General features: G+C 47.3%; 1 protein-coding gene and 1 pseudogene across 1 annotated transcript in view; one reads left to right on the plus strand and one right to left on the minus strand.

Annotated features, from left to right (window-relative positions):
- Positions 1-206: 206 nt before the first annotated feature.
- Positions 207-3,559, minus strand: Rps15-ps15 (ribosomal protein S15, pseudogene 15; annotated as a pseudogene).
- Positions 3,560-4,093: 534 nt separating this feature from the next.
- The window catches only part of Scml4 (Scm polycomb group protein like 4), a 93,881-nt gene continuing 84,995 nt past the window's right edge, over positions 4,094-12,979 (plus strand). The window contains 1 exon segment of the mRNA NM_001415016.1: positions 4,094-4,429. The gene's annotated coding sequence lies outside the window, so the exon portion shown is untranslated.

A 12,979-nucleotide genomic window follows, 5' to 3' on the forward strand; every position in this document is an offset into this window, starting at 1 on the left:
GGCAGGGTGGAGGGAGGCTGGAGAGATGGCTCAGTGGTTAAGAGTATACACACTGTTCTTCTGAAGGCCTAGAGTTCAATTCCGAGCACCCACATGGCCTCTCACAACTGTGTGACGTTGCCTTCTGGCATGCAGATGTACACGCAGCAAAGTACCCATATACATAAAATTCATAAATAAGGAAATCTTTTGTAAAAAGAGCATGGTGGAAAGCACTAAGCGATGCGATGCACTGTGTGTGTGCGCGAGTGAGTGTGTGTGCGTGTGTGTGTGTATGTATGTGTGTGTATGTGTGTGTATATGTGTGTGTGCATGTGTGAGTGTGTGTGAGTGTGTGCACATATGTGTGTGTGAGTGTGTGCATGTATGAGTGTGTGTGCGTGTGTGTGTATGAGTGTGTGTGCATGTGTGAGTGTGTGTGAGTGTGTGAGTGTGTGTGTGCATGTATGAGTGTGTGTGTGTGCATGTGTGTATGAGTGTGTGTGTGCATGTGTGAGTGTGTGTATGTATGTGCATGTATGAGTGTGTGTATGCATGTGTGTGTATGAGTGTGTGTGCGTGTGTGAGTGTGTGAGTGTGTGTGAGTGTGTATGAGTGTGTGTGTGCATGTGTGAGTGTATGTGTGTATGTCTGTGTCTATTGGCACATATATGTGCACATACGTGTGAAGGCCAGAACAGAGGTTGATGCTAGGCATCTTCTTTGATCCCTCTACTTTACTTAGAAGAGCAGAGTCCCACAATGAGCTGGAACTCTCTGGCTCACCTGACCCACTTAGCCAGTGCACGCCAGGATCCTGTCTCTGCTTCCTGGTCATGATGGGATTGCAGAGTCACCACACCTGCCTGGCATTTCTGTGAGCGTTTGGGGTCTGAACTCCGATACTTATGCAGCACGCACACACCTTATCCACCGAGCCATCCCCCCAGCACAGCCTGAGCATTTTGGTGGTCATCCAGGGATATACAAGGTCAGGGCTGTGATGGAGGAGGAGAACACTTTGCCTTTTAAAAATCCTTTGGCGGATACTCACCATCCCACACATTTAATTTTCTTACATGCTTAACTTAAATTTTCTTGGAATAAAAAATATTCAATATTTTTGTAAAATATTGGTAACTTCAGGTGATGGTTAAGCAGAAAGGATTTTGAGTATCGTGCTTGCATGCATGTACAGTTCATCTCAGTAATATCGATCTAAATATTTCAGCTGGGCTTTAGTTAACTTCAAGGTCATGTGTGACTGCCAAGTTGACCCATGGAATGGCGAAGCAGCAGCCCAGCACACCTTGCTGAAGGACAAGCACACAGACAGAGTCCGCAGGCAGAGGAAGCGTTCGGATCAGAGGCAGAGCCCCTCAGAGTCTTCCTGGGAAAGGAAAACCAAAGGTCTTTGGAGTAAGAGTCCACCAAAGCCTTTTCTCTTTATATGGTTTGATTCCTTAAGAAGCGTTGGTTTCATTTGTCGAAAGAGCCATATTAAATTAAACACCAGTTACCCACGTTCACCTAAGGTGCCCTTCAGTGGAACACTGTGTGAGACTCTATGACCACAGCTGTGGCTGGAACTTGGTGCAGGCCACATTTAAACCACCCATCAGGCCCTAGTGTGCTCCTCCTCCCCCCAGGGCCTTACCCTATAGTTGAGGTTGCCCTGAGACTCACCATGTAGCCCAGGCTGGCCCATTTCTTTCTGCCTCAGGCTCTTGAATGCTGACATCACAGGTATGTGGCCCACGCCTGACTGGCTTCTAATTTCTCTTCTCCTTCTCATCTTCTTCCTTAGGCCCTTTCTTCTTTAAATGAAGTCAGTTATATGAAATTACAAACAGCTCCCCCCACCCAAATGAAACTTCCAAGACTGTATTTTCCTGAATAAAACATTAAAATTCGACAGGTGATTAAAGTAAGGATGTGGATTCCTTCTCTTCCTTCTCTTCATTTTTACTTTTCCTGTCTCCATTTTTACTTTTTCCGTTTGGTTTTATAATATATTTATTTTCAAAGGATAAAACCCTTGACAGTTTAAATATATACAAGTCCAAAGGAGTTGTTGTAGGTCAGTGGTGAACCCACGATGCTTTCTTCAGTTGCCCACTGCCTCCTCTAAGGCCTCTTCCCACGAGGAGAGGACTCTGACTATTCCTACCCCTACTCCTACCCCTCCTCCCTCCAGGGCTGGAAATGAGTCTTTATTGCCTCTGCTATTTGAGGGGGATGAATCGGGAGGAGTGGGTGGCCTCAGTATTGGGCCGGCCGTGTTTTGCCAGCTTGTAGGCGATGGAGAACTCGCCCAGGTAGTGGCCGATCATCTCTGGTTTGGTCTCCCCCTGGCTGAAGGTCTTGCCATTGTACACACCCACCATGCTGCCAACCATCTCAGGCAGAATGATCATGTCCCTCAAGTGGGGCCTCACTACCTCGGGCTTCTCCATGGGTGATGCCTCCTCCTTGGCCTTTCTGAAGCCCTTGAGCCTGCTTCCGCCGCAAGCACGGTCTCTGTCAGGCGCTGTACAACGGCATCAGCTGTTCGTAGGACATGTCTAGCAGTTGGTCGAGATCCATGCCATGGTAGGTAAACTTGTGGAAGGTTCACTTCTTCTGCTCCACTTCGGCCATCTTGGTTGCTGTTCGGAAAAGGAAGTGTCCCATCCTCCCTAACCGCACGGATCTGCACTTTGTGGTGAACATGTTTACTTTTCCACATCTACATCATGAGTTTCAGCCCAAAGTTTGTCTCTCATGACCTTAATAATTTCTACTTGGGCCAAATTGCCCATATCTTTCATAAAATGGAGATCTATCGGGAGCTTTTCTGGACCAATCTTGTTTTGCTAACTCAGCCTGATTCCCTTGGATGTCAAAGGGGACATTTACTATACTGTTGGTACAAATGTGTGACTCTTTGTGGCGTTTGGTAGGAATGGAGACTGCCATCCAAGCTGGGCCAGGACCAGCATGGGAACCAACTTGGGGCAGAGGAGTCAGGGCCATGGCCGGCAGCCAGCATAGGCAGGAAGGACACATGCCACCCAGGGGATTCCTTCTTTCTTAGTAAGGTTAATGCTTTGACTTCAAAAACATCAATTTCCCGTATCTATTTAATTTAATTGGACAAATTTACTTCAGACGGCACATACCTTCAGGTAAACTTCAAATTGAAGTTCCTTTCTAATTTTTCATATTCTCGGTAACTGGCTAAGCTATGACCCAGACCTTCCAAATTAGCTTAGCTAATGGTCAGTCCTGGCTATAAACATGCTGCCCGTCCCTGCACGTCAGCCTGGGAGAGAGACCAGGCATTTCATCTGTAGGAGATGCTTGACACACATCCCGTGTCCCCAGATGAATGAAGTCAGCACCAGAAAACCTGGACTCACTTTATAGAAAGAAGGGGAGGAGAAAAGGTGCCTTCTCTGGTACAGGCTGGTTTAGTGGACAGGCAGTGTGTATGGAGGAGAGACAGCAGCCCTTCCCCAGGCAGGTCCCAAGCATGTTTGGGCATGGAGAAACACTTCCATATGTGCATACACGGATGTGGAGCCGTGTGGCATTAAATGTAGGATAGGTAGCTTCAGAGCTGACAGGTACAGCCATGGTGTGTCCCCATGGGTAAGCTCCTCTGACAATATACAGGTTCTCTGTTGGAATAGCATCTTTCTTCCTTCCTTCCTTTCTTTCTTTCTTTCTTTCTTCCTTCCTTCCTTCCTTTCTTTCTTTCTTTCTTTCTTTCTTTCTTTCTTTCTTTCTTTCTTTCTTTCCCCCAAAGCCAAACATTAGCCGTGTCAGATCACGACAGTCTTATAAGCCTGGTGTGGCCCTCACTGCTGCAGGACTGGGACAAAGAGATGGTGTTACAGTCTGGTTTCTATGGCAACGGGAGGAGGGGTCATGAAAACTGAAATGCAGGAAAACACCCATTCTGACTATTGTGACATAATTCAGTTTATTACAAGGAAGTAACTACCTAAGAAGCAGAAGTGTCATTACCTGCCAGCTCCTGTTCACAAAAAGCTGCACTGTACAGAGGAAAGAAACACCACACACACACACACACACACACACACACACACACACACACACACAGAGCTCTCGCTTTCTGCATGTAAAATGTGTGTGTGTTCTTTAGAAGCCAGTGGTTGGCTGGTTTTCCGGACATGATGTGGTTGAAGCTGTCATCGTAATGGAAATTCACTGCTGTAGCTATGGTAAATCGAGCGCTCTGCCTGTGCTGAATGCATTAGTCTAATGAGATGTTTGCAGCGGGCGAGCAGGGCTGCTGGCGACTAGCTGTGAGCCGTAGCACACGGGTGGAGGATAGCTTGTGCCACACTCACAGTACGTGTGCGTGCGGGAAGTCACCTGTCTCCTAAGACAACACTCCCGACCTCATCAACACCCTGATCAGGGTCCTGTGACCCAGCTGTAGGTAAGGGATGCGCATGCTGGAGGGTGTGCTGTGGTACTGTTATACGACTCCTCGTCGTGCTGTCAGCACAACAGGTTACCTGCTTCAGTTCCTTTGGGAGGGTTTGCATGCCTGCCTCTGTGGTAATGCACGAGTGTCTGGTGCTAAAACTACTGAGCCCGGTGGGGAAACTTCAGATCCTAACATGCAAAATACAATGTTTGATTTCTCAACTCTATCTCAAAGGAAGATGAAATAGAAACATACAGTTTATAACCATTTTTGATATTACACACCGCTCTTTAAACCTGCATGTAAATATGTGCAAAGTTTTATTTTTTCAAACGTGAACTTGGTGTTTTTTTCCCCTAATAGTAATTTTGCCTTATTTTGTTTTATTAATGTAAAAATTGTAGTGTGGTTTAGGTTACAAATATTTACCTAAAATTTATTATTAAAATCGGCATGACATAAGCACTCACCAAAGTATTTGTTTTTAAGTTGGATTTTATTGACTTACGTTGAATGTTGCAGGTGGGATAGTTCATGTGTTTTTGTGGCTAATTTACCACAGATAAGAATAGTATTAATTGTCTGCAAGTTCCTGCTGTTAGTTCTTTAGGAAGAAAAAAAAAAAATCCCAGGTTAGTATGGAATGCTTGGAGTTTTCCCAAGTTCAAAGTTCACTTCCTTCCCCTACACAGTACTATGTGACCCAAGCTAGCTCCCACCGGTTCTTCCTGCAGCACCAAGTGTCACAGACAGGTGCTCTGTGGATGGACAGGACCGGTGGGAACCGGTGCGGAGGGGGCTGCTGAGTAAGCAGTTTTTACTCGTCATTGATGGGTTTTGTGACGATAAACCAGGGGTGGCTTGCTGTGTTGCCTTTCTAGGGTCATGGCATTTCTCACGAGGGCTAAAACCATCAGCAGCCCTCTGAGAAAACAGGACCTTGTAGCGGGGGGAGGGGGCTTGAAAAGTGATCCAGATGTGGTGGTTGTGTGTTCTGTGTAGTTCCTTTCTCAATTAAGGAATGATGTTTTTGAAGGGCCAGAGACATAATTGCCCTTCCCCTCCTCAAGGCATTTTTCTCTTCTTATTAAAAACAAAACGAAACGGAATGTCTGGAGAACTCGGGAAAATATAGAGGCCACTGTAGAGAAGGTGCCTGAGTTAGACTATTTTATGGATCATTTTGAATGTCTGTTGCTTGGTAGAATGGCTCGGTCTATCTGAGTAACAGTTACAGGGTGGCAAGTACCTGGAAAACTACCAGTGAGTGGCCGTCAAAATGCTGCTACAATGTAAATACCGATGCCCCATTCAGAGAAGCTGCTTGTAGCTTTAGGACCGACCTTTAAAACATAGCTGTCAACTGTTTTAAAAACATGAATGTTTTCTATCTCTCTTAACATTGTGCCTGCCTGACTTGTGTCAGAAGAGGAGACGCAGATTCTACAAAATCCCATATTTTGTCGAAATTACTTTTATTTTATTAAAAGCTGTATACACGAGCAATAATAAGACAGGGAAAATGAGCGGGCAGGTGTGACTTCTTCCTGCACAGCCTTTCTGCTGCTGGTGTTTTCTGCAAGCGATATACCAGCCACCAGCGTAGTTTCACTTTCTGGTTCTGGTTGTGGGGCTGAAGGTTGGAGGTCACAGGCGATCAGCTTCTGGGAAACAAGCCAAACTCAAATGTTGTCACCTCAACTCATCCGCTTTGATCTTGCCAACTCAAAAAAAAAAAAAAAAAAAAAAAAAAAACCAAACCAAAACAACAACAAAAAAACCCAAGGACTTTTAATATATTCAATACTGCTCTCGTGTGATAAAAATTCGAACAAGACCCTGAAGGACAAAGAAAGACAGAAGTTAAAAAAAAAATTTTTTTTTACTAAATGTTTGGAAAATCATGACCAGATTGCCTTAAACCCTTCATAACATGGTGGTTTTTATTTGTCTCTTTTTCATCCTAACGTTGGAGCTCAGTGCTTAACTGCAATGAATGGAGGGAAATGACGAGGAATGCTCGCCGAATAACAGCTTTTCTGGTGTGTGGAACACAAAACTCAGAGTGTTTCTTAGGTTTGTCTACAGTTTTGTCAGACCCAGGGGCATATCACACACACACACACACACACACACACCACACACACACGCACGTACACACACACACACACACACACACACACACAGACACACACGCACGTGCACACCCCTGGTGGCCCACACTTTAGAACAGACGCCACCTCCGACAGCTTCAGCATTCCATGACCTCAGTGTAGCTGGGCTGTACGCTCCCTGGAGGTTAGAATTCTACCTCCCTCCTGTTTCATCTTCACAGATTTAGTTTGAGAACAGATCTGGGATGAAGATGATGGACCCCTTTCCCATGAGGGAAAATCGTTTTCCTGAGATGTTTATGAGAACAGGCTCCTTCCTGTCAGGTGTGAGCACAGAGGTTTGTTTTTAGTGATGGACAAATTCAGTATTTCTGAAAAAGCCTTTTAAAAAAAAAAGTTTATAAGGCTATTTTATGTCTTCATCCCAAAGTCTCCCAAGAGACTGAAATTTACACGTTTTCCCCTCCTTTTAAAATGTTTTTGTTGCTCTCGGAGACAGGTGAGGAGAGACGGGGGAATTCAAACGGTCCCTAGGAGGAAGAAAAATCAGATGGTTTGGTGCAAACATAAAGTTACAGAAGCCGCCAGGGTGTCTAGTAAATTACTCTAAATTTTAATTAATGAGACACAAAAGCCATACTACAAGCTTTAAAAATTACCCTTTTATCAATACGGTGGTAATTAACTTTCTCTAGAATTAGCGATTCTCTGAGCCCCGGGCAGTATGCCGCCTGCTAAGTTCTTTGGAATGCTGCCAGTTTTTAACAATCGGTCTCTTGGCAAAGCTAGTGATTTTTAATTCAAATATCTATTGTGGCATTTTTCAGTTGTGGCTCAAAGACCATTAAGATCACTCAAACCCTGGCGAAATCTCTGAGACCCAGAGTAGCTGGGAATATTTGGTTTGCATTAGAATTAGCTACTTTCTCTTTCTTCGTTTTCCCCGCTTCTACCTTTTTCCTCGGCAAACCCCGTGGCCGGAAGCCATGGTGATGAATTATGGTTTGCGGGCGCGCGCACAGCCCCCGGCTTCATTCGCGTTCGGTTTATCTCGGCTTCAGTTCTGGAGAGTGGGTGTTCCCTTACACTCCTGCAAGCTTGCGTGGGTGGGTCATCAGATGCAAAGACCTAGGTGGAGACTCGAAGGAAGCACAGGTCTGAGACCTTTTTCCGTTGTGTCCAGAGGTTTGCAATTTGGCTGATTTACCCATAGTGATGGCTACTGGTTGTAGGAGGCAGTCCTTACATCTCAGAGGAGCACCCAGCAAAACCACGCACATGCACACGCACGCACACCCACACGCACACGCACTTTTTTGGTCAGGCTGGGATGCTAGTGACTAGGTCTAGGCAGTCAGTGCCCACTGAGACAAAGTGCCCCCGCGGCTCGCCTTTTGGAATAAATCAGCTCCCTGAAACCAGGAGGAGCCTTTTAGCCACAGCTAAAGAGATCACACTCTTCAGGTCGTAGGGTGGTGACAGCTTGGGTTACTCTTTCAGAGAAGGAAGGAAGTTATCGCCCAGGGGCAGTCCTGAGTTTGTACTAAACTAAAGTCATTCCACAGAGTCCTGGTGTCACCCTGAAGGCAGGGGAGTGTGCCCTTGGCTCTCCAGGCAGGGGCCTCTTCGGTGTGTAGCTTTTCTTCCCCCTGCCTGTGGCAGTGTCAGGAATCTGGTGCTGCCAGCCTACATCCACCTCTCTTGAACCCCAGTTCCTCAGCCACCCTCCTTCAGAAAGTTTCACTTATGAAGTACCTGAGTGAAGGTGTTGACTCAGGGAGAACAAGGACCCGCCTCGCTTTCTGCAGAAGCCACAACAGCGAAGGGAGATGTGGGGTTGGCTGTAGGGAGAACACCAACATGCCTCGGGGGCAAAAGGCCCCAGTGTGCTCTGAGAGGTGGCCGTGCTGGCTGCCCAGACTGATGGTGACTCAGCTCTTGAGAGCTGAATGTTTGGTGAGAAAAGCCTGTTCCCTTCCTCTCTCCTTGCGAGAATTGTTTTATGTAGAGACCTCATTGGTTCGAAACAGAGGCACGTGGCTTGAAAGTCTTAAAGAAATTTTATGAAGGGACAGACGCAAGTGAGGCAAAGCACATAATTGTCCCAACAGGGTCCAAGTGAGGGGAGGAGAGGGGAACTGTGGGTAAGTGGTAATGGGTGCTGGGATAGAGCCCCAGAGAAGGGGGTTAGGGAATGTTCCCCTGGAGAGAGATGGCCCGTGGCTCTCAGCCGACAGAGTATAGGTAGAAGCAAGGTATTTCTTTTTTCTTCCTTTCATCCCAGGACATCATGTCTATAAGGAGAAAGTCAGGATTAAACACGAGATGTGTTTCCCTAGTATCCAGAGCCCTGCCCTGGTCCACTCCCCAGCTACGTGTGTTCTCAGCCATGTGTGAGGCTGGCTCTGCCACGGCACTGGCCCCTAAGCCATGTGTGAGGCTGGCTCTGCCACGGCACTGGCCCCTAAGCCAGCCTGGGGTGGCCTCAGGATCTGAATCCTGTTTTGACTGGCAGCCTGTGCCTCTGTGGGCAAGAAAAGGAAGAAATAGAGAGAAAACACATGGTGGGAGTCAGCTGTGGGGATACGTGCTTTTTTTTTTTTTTTTTTTTTTTTTTTTTTTTTTTTTGGTTCTTTTTTTCGGAGCTGGGGACCGAACCCAGGGCCTTGTGCTTCCTAGGTAAGCGCTCTACCACTGAGCTAAATCCCCAGCCCCGGGATACGTGCTTTTGATTTTGGGAACTGAGATTAGAAGTTTATATAACCAAAACATCCCTTTAGACCTATTTCTGGGCTACTACCATCTCGGACGCACAACTTGTTCTTTGCGTGTTTATGTATGTACACACACGTGCATGCATGTATGTATTTGTGTTTATGGCAACCAGAGGTTAATATCAAGTATCTTTCTCAATAGCTATCTTGCTGCGTGAGACGGGGACTCTTATGAACCTGGATCTTGCTGGGTATCTAGACTGGCTGGCCATTGGTCCCCAGAAGTCTCTTGTCTCTGCTTCCCTAGTGCTGGGATTCATTGCTTATGTCACCATGCCTGGTTTGTGGCGTGGACGCGGGTGCGGAGAATCCAAACTTGCTTCTCGCTTGTGCTTTCTCAGTCAGTTCAGACTGGATTGAGACATCTCCAGCCCCGAGGCCCATCTTCCTCTTCCACTTTCCTGAAAAGAGGCTGCCTTCTTAACTCACTGTTCCTTACGCTCTGCTCTCTTTCTTGTTGGGAACGTGTGTGTGTGTGTGTGTGTGTGTGTGTGTGTGTGTGTGTGTGTATGCCTGTGAGAGTGTTTGTGGGTAAGTGTTCATGTGTGTGTGTGTGTGCATGTGAGTGTTTGTGTGTGAGTGTGTGCACTATGTGCATATGTGTCTGTGTATGTATTTCTCTGTGTAGGCATTTCTCTGTCACCACTGCTGAGCCTCGTGGGCCACGGCACTCTCCGCTGTTGTTACTTCCTCTCGCCTCCTTAAACATCTGACTGAGAACGCTTGCCGTTAGCTGAGGACTCAGGTTCCGTTCTCAGTGTCCCCATGGGAGCTCACATCCGTGAGTCATTTCGGTTCCACCAGATCTGGTGCCCTCTTCTGGTCTCCTCATGGTCCAGGCATGCAAACCACCATACATAGACAAGAAAAAGTTTTAACTCTTAAAAAAATAAAGGTCTTACTTGATTCAAATGGTGATGGCTGCCAGCACCCATGGGGATCACAGGGCTGCTCAGAGGAGCCTGAGGGACCCACGGAGGCTTTGAGGGGAGAGATGAAGAGAGGATGAGCCTGAGAGCATGCAGTATCCCTGGAATAATTTTAAGAAAGGGCAGGTCTTACGGGAAGGTGCTTTTTAAAAGTGGTTTTATGGAATTAGATAAAAAGAGGGAAGGAGAGTGTGGGACCACAGTACTGTCCCAGGACTTCCATGGTCAAGCTCAGGGAGCCAACAGGGCAGCAATGGGACATCTGCAATGAGTCTTGACTCTAGTTATGTATTTGTAGTGCTTCAGAAACCTTTAACCAACACTCCCACTCAGCTGGCACTTGAGATTCCTGAAGTGCTTCCCCGAGCTAATGAGGCCGTACAGTCCCTAAGCCTTCAGCCAGTGACCTTTGCCCATCCTGGGTGTTCCTATCTCCAGTCCCCCAAATTGTATGTCTTGGATCACTGCCATCCATGGACCGATATTGATCAACAATCCCCGAGGGTAGGGAGAACCACAGTGAGCCACCATGTGGGTGCCTTGAACCCAACCTGGGTCTTCTGCAAGAGCAAAATGTTCTCTTAAATGTGGAGCGTCTTTCCAGGTCTCCCGCTTTTCTTTGAAAGGCACCGGTTCTATTTGGGGCCTCACCCTCATGACCTTATTAACCCCTACTTATTTCTGTAAGCGACCTGTCTCCAAATACAGTCATACTGCCAGTTAGGGCTTCAGCGCATGAAAGAAACACAAATCAGCCAATGGCACTGCTTACCTAAGTCTGGCTTGTTGACATCCGCATCCCTGTCAATATCATGGAAACCCTGCGAGCCTCTCAGTGGCCTCTCCACTGAACAGATGCCTACCTTTCATGGACATTTAAGCCTATCTTGTCCCTACTGTACTCACTTCAGGCATGCAGGGGTCCACAGAGGTTCCAGATCTCCCCCACAGCAGACGAGGTGACCTTTACGTCCCCAAATCCCTTTAAACAAGAATCCCCCATTTCTTCTTTCCCCTTCAACATTCCCTCCTCCTCCATGGTACACAGGTCACAAAGTCCGTAAGACTGATGAGACGTCCCAAGAGAGGGGTACACTGGCTACGCCTGGTTATCACCCCAGAGTTCACACTTGCTGTCAAGTCCAATGTCCTACCTGTTAGTGGACCATAAGACCCCTCCCCAGAGGTCAGGATCCATCCTAACATGCTTCAAATGCCCATTGGAGGGAGGTCTTGATGGTAAGAGTTCCAGGTAAATGGGAATTAGGAGTCACACTTTCAGACCAAATTTTCTCTACTCCAGTTCTGTTCTGTCGGCTGGCCTCCCAGTGAGATGCTCCTTTGCCCGAGTCTGAGATCCCTTAAGTTAAACATCTCGATGTGGCACCAGGGCCAGTGCCAGGGTCAGACCTGAAGTCCTGCTTTCCTGAATCCTATGCCAGAGTGGCTGTCAACGGTGGCCAGTTAATTCAAGGACATCTAATTTGATAGCGAACACGGTGGTGTTGAGCACGGACGGCTTTGGAAAAGCCTCACCTGTAACTGTCTGTCTCCAGCTCACACCCGGTGGGCGCTGTGGGTGGCTGGAGGCAGACTTCTCAGTTACATGGGGATGCTAAGCCCAAGAGGAAGGCTCACAAGCTCAGCTTGCCTGGGCATTCGAGATAGACCTGGAGAGTTTGATTTTTCTTTGTCCACATTTCACACCCTACACCTCAACCGGGGATTTCTAGTGTATCTCGATCCCTGACTGGTGTGGCAGGCAATGTGCAGAGAGCTATGGGAAGAAGACTGAGTGTGGGTAACCTTGGTGACAACCCCCACACCCCTGACCGAGCCTCCAGGACAGAGGCAGGTGCCAGACAAATGTCTGCCCTCCACCTGAGGAGAAACCCTGGCTAATAGCCCCTTCCACCCCAACCCTTCGAGCATTAGAGAGGGGCCATTATATTTTCTGGGTGCATCAGTAGATCTGCAGACATGGGGAGGGACGGGTCATTGGAAGCAGTTATGGGCCTGAGGCCCTCCATGGCTGGCCCCATCCCTGAGCTGGACTATCAACTCTTCTAACATCCTTGCTTACTGGTTGCATTGAAAACCTAACCTTAGCATTCCAAACCGCTTCTCCCACACCTCTTCCTCCTTTGTTCTGTCCTCATTAAAAATATCATGACTTCCCTTCTCCACTACCTGAGGTAACAGTTGTGAATCCCCAACTTTCCTCATGCTATGACTTCAAGTCTGAAAACAAGACCTTACAGATGCTACTTTTTTTTTTCTTTTTTCTTTTTTTTTGGAGCTGGGGACCGAACCCAGGGCTTAGGCAAGCGCTCTACCACTGAGCTAAATCCCCAACCCCACGGATGCTACTTTTAAGAGAGTGTCCTGCTTCCCCTGTCCCCTCCTACTCCCTATGGCCTTTGCCCAGGTGTCAGGGCACCCTCAGGAGCCCATGGCACAGAACCTTTATATGTGGCTCCTTCTTTTAGCCCGCTTTGCACACTGCACTAATGGTACCATTGTAAGACCCAAGATCTGATTGTCTCAGCCTGTTGTTGTATGATAAAACACCTTAGATCGGATAACTTATAGATAATAGGGGTTTGTTTCTCATAGATCTGGAGTTGGGCAGTCTAAGGTCAGAGTGGGAGTGACGTTAGTGGAGGATGCCCTCTGTTTCCAAGATGGTGCCATGTTTCTGGGTCCTTCAGACAAGACACAGTATTGTCCTGTAAGGGACGA

This window comes from Rattus norvegicus, chromosome 20 (genome assembly GCF_036323735.1).
Source record: "Rattus norvegicus strain BN/NHsdMcwi chromosome 20, GRCr8, whole genome shotgun sequence".
Lineage (NCBI taxonomy): Eukaryota > Metazoa > Chordata > Mammalia > Rodentia > Muridae > Rattus > Rattus norvegicus.